Source organism: Coturnix japonica, chromosome Z (assembly GCF_054131305.1).
Source record: "Coturnix japonica strain WE chromosome Z, WE-NBRP24, whole genome shotgun sequence".
Classification (NCBI taxonomy): domain Eukaryota; kingdom Metazoa; phylum Chordata; class Aves; order Galliformes; family Phasianidae; genus Coturnix; species Coturnix japonica.
In genome coordinates this window covers 40,812,026-40,825,567 of record NC_140702.1, presented here as the reverse complement: position 1 = coordinate 40,825,567, position 13,542 = coordinate 40,812,026, and the positions used below count along the sequence as shown (strand labels likewise).

General features: G+C 42.0%; 1 long non-coding RNA gene across 1 annotated transcript; it reads left to right on the top strand.

Annotated features, from left to right (window-relative positions):
* The first annotated feature begins 3,053 nt into the window (after positions 1-3,053).
* On the top strand, positions 3,054-3,722 carry LOC146753938 (uncharacterized). Its single transcript, XR_014939401.1, has 2 exons — positions 3,054-3,486; positions 3,670-3,722. It is a non-coding gene; the product is annotated as an uncharacterized LOC146753938 (long non-coding RNA).
* Positions 3,723-13,542: the final 9,820 nt, after the last annotated feature.

The following is a 13,542-nucleotide window of genomic DNA, read 5'->3' as shown; positions in this document are numbered from 1 at the left end:
GGCAAGGAGGGTACATTGCTGGTTCATATCCAGCTTACCATTCTCTGGTACCCCGAGTTCATTTTCCACAGGGTTGTGCTCAATCCTTTCATTCCCCTGCTTCACAGAATCACAGAATCACAGAATTATCAAGGTTGGAAAAGACCTAGAAGATCATCTAGTCCAACCATTACCAATACTTCCTGGCTAAATCATATTCCTCAGTGCCACATCCAAGTGTTTCTTGAACACTCCCATGGTCAGTGACTCCACCACCTCCCTGGGCAGTGCAACAGAACCTGGGCAGTGCAACAGAAACTGCTTGTACTGGTAGTGGGCGGTGCTTCAACTCAGGCGCATGACCTTGCATTAGGATTTGTTGAACCTCCTGAGATTCACCTGGGTTAATTGCTCAAGCCTGTCTAGCTCCCTCTGGATGATAGTCTGTCCATCAGATGTGTTGACTACCTCACACGTTGGTGTCATCAGCATACTTGCCCCCACCAGGTCAAGAACCACCTCCCAGGTAGCACACAGTCTGAGCTTTGCTCCAAAAGCTGGTGAGTCCACAGCAGCTTCTGTCTCAGCACTGGGTACTCTGCCACCTGCTCTCCAGCTGTGTGCTGGCTGCTGGTGCAGCCCCTGGTGAGGAGGTGGAGTGCTGGTTCAGCAGAGGCACTGAAGTGGGATGGTGCAGCCTTGCTGAGGGGCTGTGGAGTTGTCCATGGCTGGGGAAGAGCTTTGCCCTGCCTTGCCATTACCTGCCAGCTAGAGCAGGCTCCTTGCTGTCCAGCCTCTTCCCTTCACAGGAAATCCCACATCATTGCACTGTGTACCATCAGTACTCCTTTACCTCTTCTTTCACTTATCTTTCCATATCTGTCCCTTATCTCCCAGCTGCCTGGGCCTTTTGGCTTTTCTCAGACATTAGCACATAACGTGGTTCTGTTCCTTAGCAGTTAATGCGGTTGTTTCACAGCCTGGTGCATTTTATCTTATCCACAGCTCCTCAGAACCCTCTCTCACCTTGCCTTGCCAGGCTGCTGTGTGTAACTGTCTGAGACCTGTGCAGTGGTAACCCAAGGTCACTTTCTTTCTCTGAAATGGAATTGCACTACTTTGTGCAGGTGGTGGGCCAGGATGATGGACAATGCAGGAAGAAGAGGAGTTGGAAATATGGTTAATAGAGGTGGGGCAACCTTTATTTTCTCTAGCTATGCATCAAAGAATCATATGATGGCTTAGATTGGAAAGGATCTTAAAGATTATCAAGTTCCAACTCTCCTGCTGTGGGCAGGGCTGCCCCCCACCAGCTAGGCTGCCCAGGAGCCCATCCAGCCTGGCCTTGAACACCCCCAGGGATGGGACACCCATAGCTTCTCTATGGGCAGCCTGTGCCAGTGTCTCACCTCCCTCTGGGTGAAAACCTTTTGCCTAACATCTAAGCAAAATGACCCCTCATTTAGTTAAAAATCATTCTCCCTTGTCATGTCAACATCAGACCAAGTAAAAAGTCACTCTCCCTCTTGTTAATAAACTCTCTTTAGTTATTGAAAGAATGCAGTGGGGTCCTCCTGGAACCTTCTCTTCTCCAGGCTGAACAGCTTCAACTCCCTCAGCCTTTCTTTGCAGGAGAGGTACTCCCACCCCCTGACCATCTTCATCACTCTCCTCTGGACCTGCTCTGACAGCTCTACATCTTACTTGTGCTGGGAATCCCAGGTCTGGAGATGGTGCTCCCGATAAGGCCTCACAAGGGCAGAGCAGAGGGGACGATCATTTCCCTCTCCCAGTGTTCTGATGTAGCCCAGGATACTTCTGGCCTTTCAGGCTGCAAGTGCACACTGCTGGCTCATGTCCAGCTTTTTGTCTGCTAGGACTCACAGGTCCTTCTCCACAGGGCTGCTCTCCGAGAGTTCTCCCAGTCTGTACACATGTGCTGGAATTGCCCTGATCCCGGTGCAATGTAGAGTGTGTTTAATGAGACATACCTTGCATAAATCCTTGGGTAGGATGAGGCTCTATGATGAGACAAATTGAGCACAGGTCATAAATCTGTGTTTCCATTACTAGGCAGCACTGAACCCAAGCCCCGCACAGAATGGCGTGGTGTAAGGCACATCTGTCTCCTTGGTGTTTGCTAACTCAGTTTACTTGCTTTACATCTCCCAGCACAGCTCCTTGGCTACTGTGAATGTTTCCTCTTCTTCCATGTATTGTAGAGCAGGGTATCATGTGTCACAGTGTTATGGGCTTGGCACAAAGAATAAGAGCTTATGGGTGGTTTCTTTCCCCCAATTTGTGGTCTTGGTGATTATTGCTTTGTGTTCACAGACACCGTTTTCCATTTCTACTTGATAATACTTCTTTCATATTATTAAGGATTATGCTTTTTAAATTATTTTTTTAAACTTCAAAATTTTGCCCACTATCCTGTGTATATTTTAATTTCTTTTATTTATTTTTTCTTCCCTCCCCCCCCCCATGCTTTTTATTAGCTTGTTAAAATCAGAGACATGCCTTTGGAGTGCCTTGATGTGCCTACTTGTCCTTCAGTGCACATACAATTGCATGGTCTTAGTACTTCAATTCTCACTAATTCTTACCTCTTAGAATCTCAGTTTCTGCGAACCATGCAAAGTTCTAATAATCTTTGGAGAGCAACAGCCATTTATCACAATAATTTTGCTTTGACCTGGCCGTTAGCTACACCACAACCTAATCTGATTACTAATTAGTCCATCTGAAGGCTGTTCAAAATTAGGAGACCTAGCCTTATTTATTGGGATGGTCTGACACCTGTCTCTTTCAAATGGAATCCTCCAAGTGAATTATTGTGCGTGGGTGGCCCAAGTCACAGCCTTCTCTGTATAACTTTCTGGAAGTTTGCTATTTTCTTTGTGCACTCATAGGAATGGCTTGTATGTCTACAGTGACTCTGGGCTTGCTACATACAGTAGTGTGGAAGATTTTTTTCTGGTTGATTTACTTTCAGTATCACTTCATCAGGCAATAATAGAAACTTACGACCATTTCCAGCAATTCTGTAAGGTTCCCTTCCAGTTTGGAAATTGCAAGCAAGTTATTTTCTCCATTGTTAGTTGTCTTTGGCTCTATGCATCACTGAGTTGGCACAAAAAGAGAACAGCTCCAGTATCTACCATGAACAGGTAAATGTGCAGGATTTGGGAGCAGAGAGCATTATCAGCCTGGCTGACAGTGATGACTCACAGTCACCTATTACTTTTTCTACAGGCAGGACCTCTATCCACGTGGTCTGAGCACCTTCCCAGCCTCTGTGCTTCTGTCTGTCCTGTTGAAGGAAGAGACAGAGCAGACAGTGCAACAGAAGACTTGGAGTTAGTCTTCATTACTGTGATGGCAACTGATGCTTTCCAGAGCAGCACGAATGGTGGAGGAGTAAGCTGCCTCCAAGTACTACAGCTTAGATAAAAAATAAACAAAAACCAAATAACCAAACAGCAATGAGGGCTGCATAAAGAGATGGTAAGTGCCTGCTTTTACCTGCTGCTTGTATGTGCGGGTACACAGATGTAAAATAATGACAAGATTGTAATTCTTTTTTTTTTTTTCCCTCTCCTTTTTATTCCTTTTCCTTTTTTTTTTTTTTTTTTTTTCCTTTCTTTCTTTTTTTTTTTTTTCCTTTTTCTTTTTCTTTCCAAAATGAAGCTTTCATCTGTGTCTGGAGAGGAAGCAGCTGTATATTGTCAGCAATCCCCAGACAGAGGCATTGTGGTCAGCATGAACTCAGATGCTCGGAATCCTGGAGGAGTGCATGGTGCTGTCTGCTTTGATGCCACTTGAAGATGAGAGCATTGCGTCCTTCCTCCCCCAGCATATCTCTCTTTTGTCAACTCCTACCTCCCTCTTGGTGGTGGTCCAGCACTTCAACCAATAATAGTGTGCTTCACGGCTTTTCCTGGGTTTTCCATCCTCTGCAACCTCATCTGCTGTAGTCCCGAGCTGTTTACAGCTCTTCCTCTACAATCACGAGTTGTGGACAGAGAAACCAAAGAATTTCATCAAGATGTGACAGTCTGAGATTTCATTCCTTTAACAGGGAATGTATGTATTGCACTGCAAAAAGTATGTGAGGATGTCAAATACATATGCATATGCACATATACATCTAATGTGCACATACATATTTCATATATAGGTGAAAAACATCTGTATGTCTACATCTATACATAAGTATTTTTTTCTGAGAACAATTAATTGATGGCTTTAGCACAAAGACCCACCAACTTGGCCTTGAGCATTTCCAGGGACGGGGCATCCACAGCTTCTTTGGGTAACCTGTTCTAGCACCCCGCCACACTACTAGTAAATAATTTACTCCTAATGCCCAATCCAAATCTACCCTTTTTTAGTTTAAAAATGTTACAGTTTGTTCTGTCATTACACTTTCCGACAAAAACAAACAAAACCCTCATCTTTTCTTTAGGCCCTCTTTAAGAAGTAGAAGGCTCCAGTGGGGTATCCCTGAAGATTTCTCTTCTCCAGGCTGAACAATCCCAACTCTTGTAGCCTGTCTTAATAGGTGAGGTGCTCCAGCCCCCTGATCATTTTTGTGGCCTTTCTCTGAAGCTACTCTAGTAGGTCTGTGTCTTTCTTGAGCTGCAGCCACTGAGCTGAACACAGTACTCCAAGGGAAGTCTCATGAGAGCAGAGCAGGATTCTAAATAGACACTGAAAATGGACTGTAACCTTATTGAATGTGAACATACAGCAATTTCTAACCCACCAAGCAGTTAATCCATGAAATCCACCTGTCTCCAATTTATAGACAGAGATGTTGTGTGGGACTGTATCAAAGGCTTCCCATGTGTTGTTACATGGTGTCAGTTACTCTTCCCCACCAATACTTTGAGCCCCTTGTAGAATGCCATCCAGTTCATCAGGCCTGATTTCTGAAGCCATGCTGTCTGGTTCCACCCAACCCCTCATTCTCCATATGCCCTAACATTGTTTCCTGGAAGATCTTCTCCAGGACTTTACCAGGCACAGAATTTAGACGACTGGTCTGTAGTTCCACACATCTTATTTTCTACATTAAAAAATGAAATGAAATGAAATAAAATAAAAAATCAGTCCTGTTTCCTCTTTTCTCATCTGAAAGTGAAGGCTTAAGTTGAACATCACATCTTTTCTGATGTAACTAAATTGTCAGAATGGCTTTCTAATCTACCTACTATTCTCATTCAGAACTGTTTTAGTTCTTGCCTCCATACCATACATTGTTAGGCCTCAGTTTTAGCTTACAGACTTCAGTCTCACATACAGCATATAGGTATGGCTAAAGCTTTCCTCTCTTTTATGTTTCTCAAAAGGCTGGCAAAACTTGGTTATGATCTGTCATTTGAATTAATGGCAAACCTACATCAGGAGGCCGAGCAGCATTGCAATAGTTCACTCTGAGGAAGAAGATGCATAAGTGTACCCATTACCAAGCTAATAGCTGGAGAACAAGTGAAAAAGAAAATTCCAGTTCAGACCCCCAAATAAACTTGAAACTGGTCTTAGTGTCTGGACCAGAAACCAAAGTTTAGACCTGCATTAGAGCTTTAGTAGAATGCGGAGGAAGTCTGCATGACTGATGGATTTGTTTTGTAACAGCTGATATCAGATTACAAACAGGAGGGGAGACAACTCTTTACAAGGGTAGATAATGGCAGGACAAGGGGAAATGGTTTTAAGTAGAAAGAAGGAAAATTTAGGTTGGATATCAGGGAAATTCTTTATCAAGAGACTGGTAAGGTGCTGGAACAGGCTGCCCAGAGAGGTTGATGTTTTGTCCCTGGAGGTATTCAAAGCCAGGTTGGATGGGGCCCTGGGCAGCCTGGTCTAGTATCAAGTGTGGAAGCTGGCAGCCGTGCCTGTGGCAGAGGGGTTGGAACTTGGTGATCCTTGAGGTCCCTTCCAACCCAAGCCAGTCTATGGTTTCATGATTATATATCCTGTGAGATCTGAATCTTTTTATCACAAAGTTCTGTAAGAATGCCTACTGTGATGGGATTTTTCTATCTACTAACTTAGAAAATGAATGTCTGATTTAAGATTCAGTTCAGCAGAGGTCTGCAAGGCTGACTTTGAATTGGGCATACTAGAATTCGATTTCTCTATCTAGTTATACTGCTTTCATTTAGTTGAATAAAAGTTCAAGAGCTTACTAAAAAGGGCAAATAAATTAAATTAGGTATTTTTCCAGTCCAGAGAGGGAAGGCAAACGAGTCCCATTGCCATCACAGGATGCATTACCATAGTGCATTGTGGAGGGGTTTTGCATGTCATGGCTATATGTGGGAATGCTTACAGAAGTTTTTTGGTAGAAGGGGAAAGCCACTGGATGCTGAGGACATCCAAACCCTGGTAGATTTGGGTGTCAAAAGGTGCACTTCTTTGATTTTTTGTTTGTTTCAAAGCTGTTGAGTTGGTTGCAGGCCTACTTTTGGGTAGCTTTTTCACATGCAGAGGATATGACTCACACTGGAAATATAGTCTGTGGTTTGAGAATACATATGTGTACCCTGTGGTGAAGGTATCAAGTATATATATCAGAATAAAGCAGTTTTTTTCACTTTTCCATCTTTTCAACCTGACTCATTCATTTATTCATTCTTGAACTGCGATGTATATTAGCAAAGACAAATTGATACCACTGAAGTATCAAAGTTTGTAGCCCATTATTACTGTGGCTGTGTTTATATTTAAATGTTAAGTTAGCACATCAGGTTTTTTGTTTTTTTTTAATAACTTTATTTTAAATAAAGCACTTAGGTAAGTTTTGTTGGTACCCCTGATGGCCTGAATGTTCAAATCATACTCTAAAAACCCCTTGTATGCAACTTTTCCTTGGCAGACATTCTGATGTAAATGTTTCCATCTGAATACATTTATCATTGAAATTTTTTTTGAAGCTCCTGGATATGAGTATAGCGACATTTTTCCTCTCTACCAGATTTGTTGAATATATAACGTATATTCTGTGAAATGTATGTGAAACCAGACTTAACAAGTCTGGCAAGGCAGAATTTTTTTGTGACAAGTTCTTCATCGTGAGAAGAGATTGCAAAAGAACCAGTACTGCTGCTGGTGGTGGTTGTGCAGGTTTTGGAAATCAGGGAACTCACTCAAATGTCTAAATATGAATTCAGATGCCTAGTTTTGAAATTCTTGGCTAAGAGTTGCTCAGTCTATGAATTTTCATGGATCTGAACTTTGTGTGAACTTTGCCATGGATCTGAAATGGTGTGAACTTTGAACTTAAGATGATTGATGTAGGGTGAATATAGTGTTTGTCTTTCTTAGCAGAGCCATATATGTAAAATACCATTTTCCAATCACTTGAAACTTTTTCTTCTCTTTTGACTGCACATCAAAAAGAAGCATTATATATATATATATATATATAGGAACTACTTTGACCACGCCAGATATTAAAGCAGTGATACTTTACAAGTCTGTCTGCTGGGTTTGTGTTATGATTTTACAGAGATGGCAGGTGGAACTAGTTTCTATGGCATGTTAATGGCAACCACACAGAAGCTGTGAATAGGAGGTAGAAGAGTGATTGCTTTTCTTCTTGCTCCTGTTGTGTTTTGCTGTTCAATGACTTTATGATTTTTTTGCAGTTGCAGATAAAAAGACGCTTGTCCCTGAAAATAAAACCAATTATGTATTTTTTTCAAGAACAAAGTAGTGTTACTAAGACCTCCTTAACAGACCTGCCCTTCAATAGGGAAAGCCCCTGTATGAACCAGGTGCACTCAGTAAACAGAGTGAGTGACGAAGTATGCTTGAAAAAGAACAGGGTGCTTAGTGGATCTACACCTTACTTCGATACATTTGGGTATTTTTATTTCCTGTTCCTTCCAAAGCTTCACTTTCAAGCTCATAGGTTTCTCCAGTATCACTCAAACAGGGCAGTTTGTATTAAACGCTTCTGAGAACTGATAAATAGGGGGAATAGAAAAGTTGGTCCATTCGAATACTGCATGAAGACACAAACAAGATACCAGGTCATTAACTCCAGCTATGGATAATAAACACTGCAGGGGCTTGTGCTGCTGGCAAAGCTGTCTCTACAAGTGATACAGCTGTGTCCCCGACTGTTGCTGCTTTTTCCCACCTCACTGGATGCAGCAGTGATGATGTGGTTGATCTGTGCTGGCACTAGCACAGCATCTGGGAGCCAAAGGTGGGAGTTTATGTTATAAAGGTCATCATTTGAACATTCATAAGTCTATGGGGCTGGATGGGATTCATTCAAAGGTAATGAAGGAGCAGGCAAAAATGCTGTCTTAGCCACTGTCAATAACTTACCAGCAGTCCTGACTAACCAGAGAGATCCCACTTGGCTGGAGGCTAGCAAATGAAACTCCAGTCTACAGAAAGGGCAGGAAGAAAGATCTAGCAAAGTCACTGTCCTCCAGTACATGGCACTTCTGAGACTGCACCTCAAATATTGTGTTCTGTTTGAGGTCCCGTAGCACAAGGAGGATATTAAGTTTGTCAGAGAAGAGCAATGAAGCTGGTGGAGGGACTAGAAAACAAGACATATGAGGATTAGCTAGGTGAAATGAGAATTGTTTAGCCTGGAAAATATGAGGCTGAATGGAGATCTCATCTCTCCCTAAAACTACCTGAAAGGAAGTTGCAGGGAGTAGAATGTTGGTCTCCTTTCTCAGGTGACAAATGACAGGGCACAAGGAAACAGTCTTAGGTTACACTGGCAAAGTTTTAGACTGGTCTTTAGGAAGTATTTTTTTCATTAAGATGGTGTCTTGGGACTGTCTTGGGAAGGGGTGGAGTTCTGATACCTGGAGGTATTCAAGAGACATGTGGCATTAAGGCACGTGGTTTAGTGACAGGACTCGGTGTTGCTAGCAGGGTGAATGAGGTGATTCTTGTGTTCTGTTCTACTATTGTGAGGCCCCAGCTGAGTCCTGCATTCAGCTTTGAGGCCTCTGGCACAAGAGAGACATGGTCCTGTTTGTGTAGGTCCAGAAGAAAGCCACAAGGATGACCAGAGAGGGCTGGAGCACCATTCCTATGAAGACAGGTTGAAGAAGTTAGGGTTATCTAGAGAACAGAAGGCTCTGAGGAGATCTTGCTGCAGCATTCCAAAGCAGCCTGTAGGAAAGATAGGGGGAGGCTCTGCCAGGGAGTGTAATGACAGGACAGGGGATAATGGTGTTAAAGCAAAAAGGGTAGGTTTACATTAGATATAAGGAAAGAATTCTTCACTTCAAGGGCAATGAGGCACTGGAGTGAGTTTACCAGAGAGGCTGTGGCTGCCACATCCCTGGAGACATTCAAGGCCAGGCTCAGGCTGGGTGGCCTGAGCAGGTGGGTGGCAGCCCTGCCCATGTGATTTTCAAGGTCCCTTCCAACCCAATCAGTTCTATGCTTTCATGGTTCTCTGATTCAGTAGGTCAGGCTTATGATTGAACCTGATGATCTTGAAGGTCTTTTCCAAACTAAATGATTGAAACTGGAAACAAATGTATTATCTGTTGGAGTGGGTGGTAGTCACACAGTGTTATCTTCCCAACCTCCATTAGTTGCTGCTGAGAGCCAGCACTGGCAGTGAGGCAAAGGTGTTTCAGTCCAAGATTTTTGTCTCCAGTTTGGCTATGTGGATTTTGGAGTCTGTGAGGTTGTGCTTTGGTTGGAAGATCTGGAGCTGAACTCTTCTCCTACTGTCTGTGGCACTTTCTTCTGAAGTACATAATTTAGCACAGTAGTAACCTGGAGGATCATGCAGCCCCCAGATCTGATAAGATCAAATGCTTTCAATACAGGCTATTATTTTAAAACAGGCTATAAATTAAAGAGGTCACAACCAACTTGAAAGTCAGATTTTCCTTCTGACACAGTTTTCCGTATTTCTGCAGATAAAAGACAAGATTCTTTCAGCCGCACAAGCAGCTGTGCTGCTTCGTTAACATTTCTGTATTAAGTGTAGCATGTAGATTAATTTCCCTTTGACTTCTTCCTCAGGGTCCTCTGTTAGCTTTTATGTGAGTCTTTCTCAGCAGTGCAGGGGTAAGGGGCATTCAGGCACTACTGAGTCTTCAAAATTAATTTCAGTAGTTCAAAAACTAGACTCGGAGTTATCAGTCTCCTTGTCTGTGTTACCACACAGATGAATGCTGGTCTAATTCTGGTCTCTTTCAATCTGAGGGTAAATCAGGATTAATACCACTAAAGAGAAATGAAATATAACTCATGTGAAGTGAAGGGTAAACAAGAGACCTTTCAGACATATTCCCTTTCATATTTTTGGCATCATGGAGAGGCTTTGCTTTTTAGCAATTCATGTAAACTGCTAGAAATTCAGAAAAAGAATTTTTGCTCAGAGAAACATCTTTCAGCTGTCGAGCTGTCTCTGACGTCTGAGAGGGAGTATATAGGGATGAATATGGGAAGCTGGTGCTGGGTTGGGGTGGGCACAGTGGTGGGCACTGATGCTGGAGAATGGGCAACCCCATATGAGGCAGGTTGAGAAAAGGAAACAGTCTGGTGCCCCAGCTCCTGTCATCCCTGTGTGTGACTCCAGCTGTCACAAGTCACTCTATTAATTCAAGCATTGGGCTGCTGTGTTGCAAACTCCAGCTCTGTTATTGTCCTGGATATCTACATATGAGGAATATCTGGTGGGGGTGAATGGGTGAGTTGTTTTCTTCTTTTAAGAAAAAAAAAGAAAACAATATAACTGTTCAAAAAGTGATAATATTAATCTTTGGAAAACACGCATTCAGAAGCTGAGAAAAGCAGGTGCCCATGCAACCTCAATTAGACTCCTGGGGTTTGTATGCTCAGCAGTCTGTAATTAGATGATCACATACCACCTTATTCACAGGGTTTTGCCTCAGTCAGCGGATGAAATTACTTTGGGCACAAGTAAAAGGTGTTTGGCAAAGGAAACTTTGGAATCAGATTTCATTTCCTTCTGAATTCTGAATAAAGATGATTATTCCTTATGCATGGAAAAATGTATTTGGATTTTGGTGTAGTTTTTTCTTTTTTTTTCTTTTTTTTTCTTTTTTTAATTTAAGAAAGTGTTCTTCTCAAGTGGAAACATGAGTTATCAGAGTTATCTCTTCATTACTATTATTATTCATAATAATTTTAGTATGATTTAGTTACCAGGAAACAGAAAACTTATTTTGTCTTCCTCAGTGCCTGAATTTAATATTGAGGCTTTCTGCAAGCACAAACTGATGATGAGGAGGCTATTTCAGCCCTGGTGCCACTGGGCAGGGCACTGTGAAGCCACTTTCCCTTTCAAAATGGAGTAGGATGTGAAGGGAGGGCAGGCATGTAGGGAGGAAAACTGTCTGGTTTTGGGTGGGCTCCTGAACAAAGAGTGTTGGCTTCTGTAGATTTTCTACATCCTAAACAATATTTGATTCTTCTTCAAGGACATTTTCTGTCATGAAATACTTCCCAGTGGAGAGCTTTCAGTCAGTAGTCATGAAGGAGATAGAGGATTCCAGGAACAGGAAAGAAAACTGGTGGAGAAGCATTCACTGAAGGATTGGGCTCCCTCCCCATTTCTACCACAAAGCTCTGGAGGATTTTGGTTCTATTTAACTTCTGAGTGTCATCAAATGTCCCTCATTTTCCAGATGCATGACCTGATGCCATTTTCAGAGGCAGCATACGTTCATGAAAGCTATCAAGAATATCTCAGGTGAATAACATTTACTATAAAAGATGGTAGAAGTTTGGATAACAAGATTTTCGAAGTGAGTATCCACTATTAAAAGCCTTTTTGTAAACTGAGAGTATAAACACAAATCACACATCAAAGTTATTGTAGAATTAAATTATTTCACAAGTACACAAAATACTCGATAATTTTAGCAATGACTAATATAGAAAAGCCCAAAAATGAAATTACAAATTAGTCTTCAAAAGGATGATGTGCAGAAATTAAGGCATGAATTTATGAGAAAATAATAGTTGCTCATTGATTTAAAACAATCATGGGGGGAGGGTAGGAGGGGGGTGGAGGGGGAAGAAGGCAATAGTTTTTGAATAAGTAAATAAATCTGTAATTTTGTGCAGAAAGGGAATGCATAGACTACCCTTTGTGAAGGATTTAGGGCTATGTGACTTCAAGCATGCTTTTTATTATAGAATGTAAATATACAAGATTGTTACTAGAGTTCCATGTACCATCAAAATACAATGAAAGGAACTCTAGTGCTCAGTGTACTGCTTAGTTTTAAATGACTTTGGACTTGTGTAGGAACCACTGAACTGCTCATACTGTAACAATTTCACTGCACTGATTCTACAGTGAACTAAATGGATGGCTGAAGAATGTCAGTAAAGTTCTGCTTACAGTGTCAGTAACTTAAGTGTGGCTGAGTCTGTGACCCTTTTGGACTACTCAGTTATAAAAACATGGGAGAAAAGTTCACTTGTTTATGTCTTCTGATATCAAACTACCCATAAAGCAGGAGGTGCTAAACATTTAAAGTATCTGTTCATATATCACTATCTGATTAAACAGAAGAATTAACTTTTTATTGCTTAAATATGAGTGGGGAGAAGACTGGCCTTTTCCTGCCACCTACATGCCTGCATGTTCAAGTGTTCTGAGAAGTGAGCTTTCCTTGAAGCCTTAATTGAAGCAACAGTTCAAGTGCTACTCGCAAATACCTTACTGAACATGTTCCAAATCCACTTGTGCAAGAAATAATTCCCCCAAAAAGGATTTGGATATACTCTAGTTAATCAGAGAATCTAAAATGCCCTGGCCTCTTATTATCTTGTCAGACAGAACGAACTACTTACAAATCGTCAAAAACTAAGACAGAATTTTCCAGATCCTTGACAGACAGTTCAAGCAGAATGTGAGTCCAAGAAGGCCAACAGTGCTTCATGCATTGTTTGCCAACAGAGTGAACTTCATCAGAATCAGCCACTGTATTAATGAAAAATTTACACTTCCTGACTTTTACTTATTTGCATATTTTCTGATGCTCTTTTCTTTTTTTGTGAAAGTTTCAAAGTTCTGTGATGTTTTATCACAATAATCACAATGCTTGCAGTAGGAGAAGATTGTGCCAATGCTTTTAGGGAAGAGGGAGAAGGCCGGGGTTGTGGGTATTGCAGAATGTTTTCCTCATGTGAAGCCAGGAAGTTGCTGGGAAGAACGGAGAGATCTGAGAACAGCGTGACCCCTTCTGCTGGTGTTCATAATCCACCATCTGCACAGAGAAAGGTACAAAGCTCCAAAAGCTCACGTGACTGTACAAACACTGGATTAGGGGGCAGACGTCAACAGTCAGTACACCACTGGTGGCTTATGAAGCACTCAGCACAACTGTGCTCCTTCTGTGCATCAAAATCCAAGCAAATCTATGTCAAGAAAGACTATCAGCAACCTGCCTAATGAGGCCGTGTGAAACCACAAGCAATGGTTTGGATTTGGAAGAGAATGCTTCTCAATCAGCAGTATGGGAGCACAGAAGCTGGAAGGGTTGCCTGTGACTCAAAGACAGTTACAGTTTATTAAAGCAT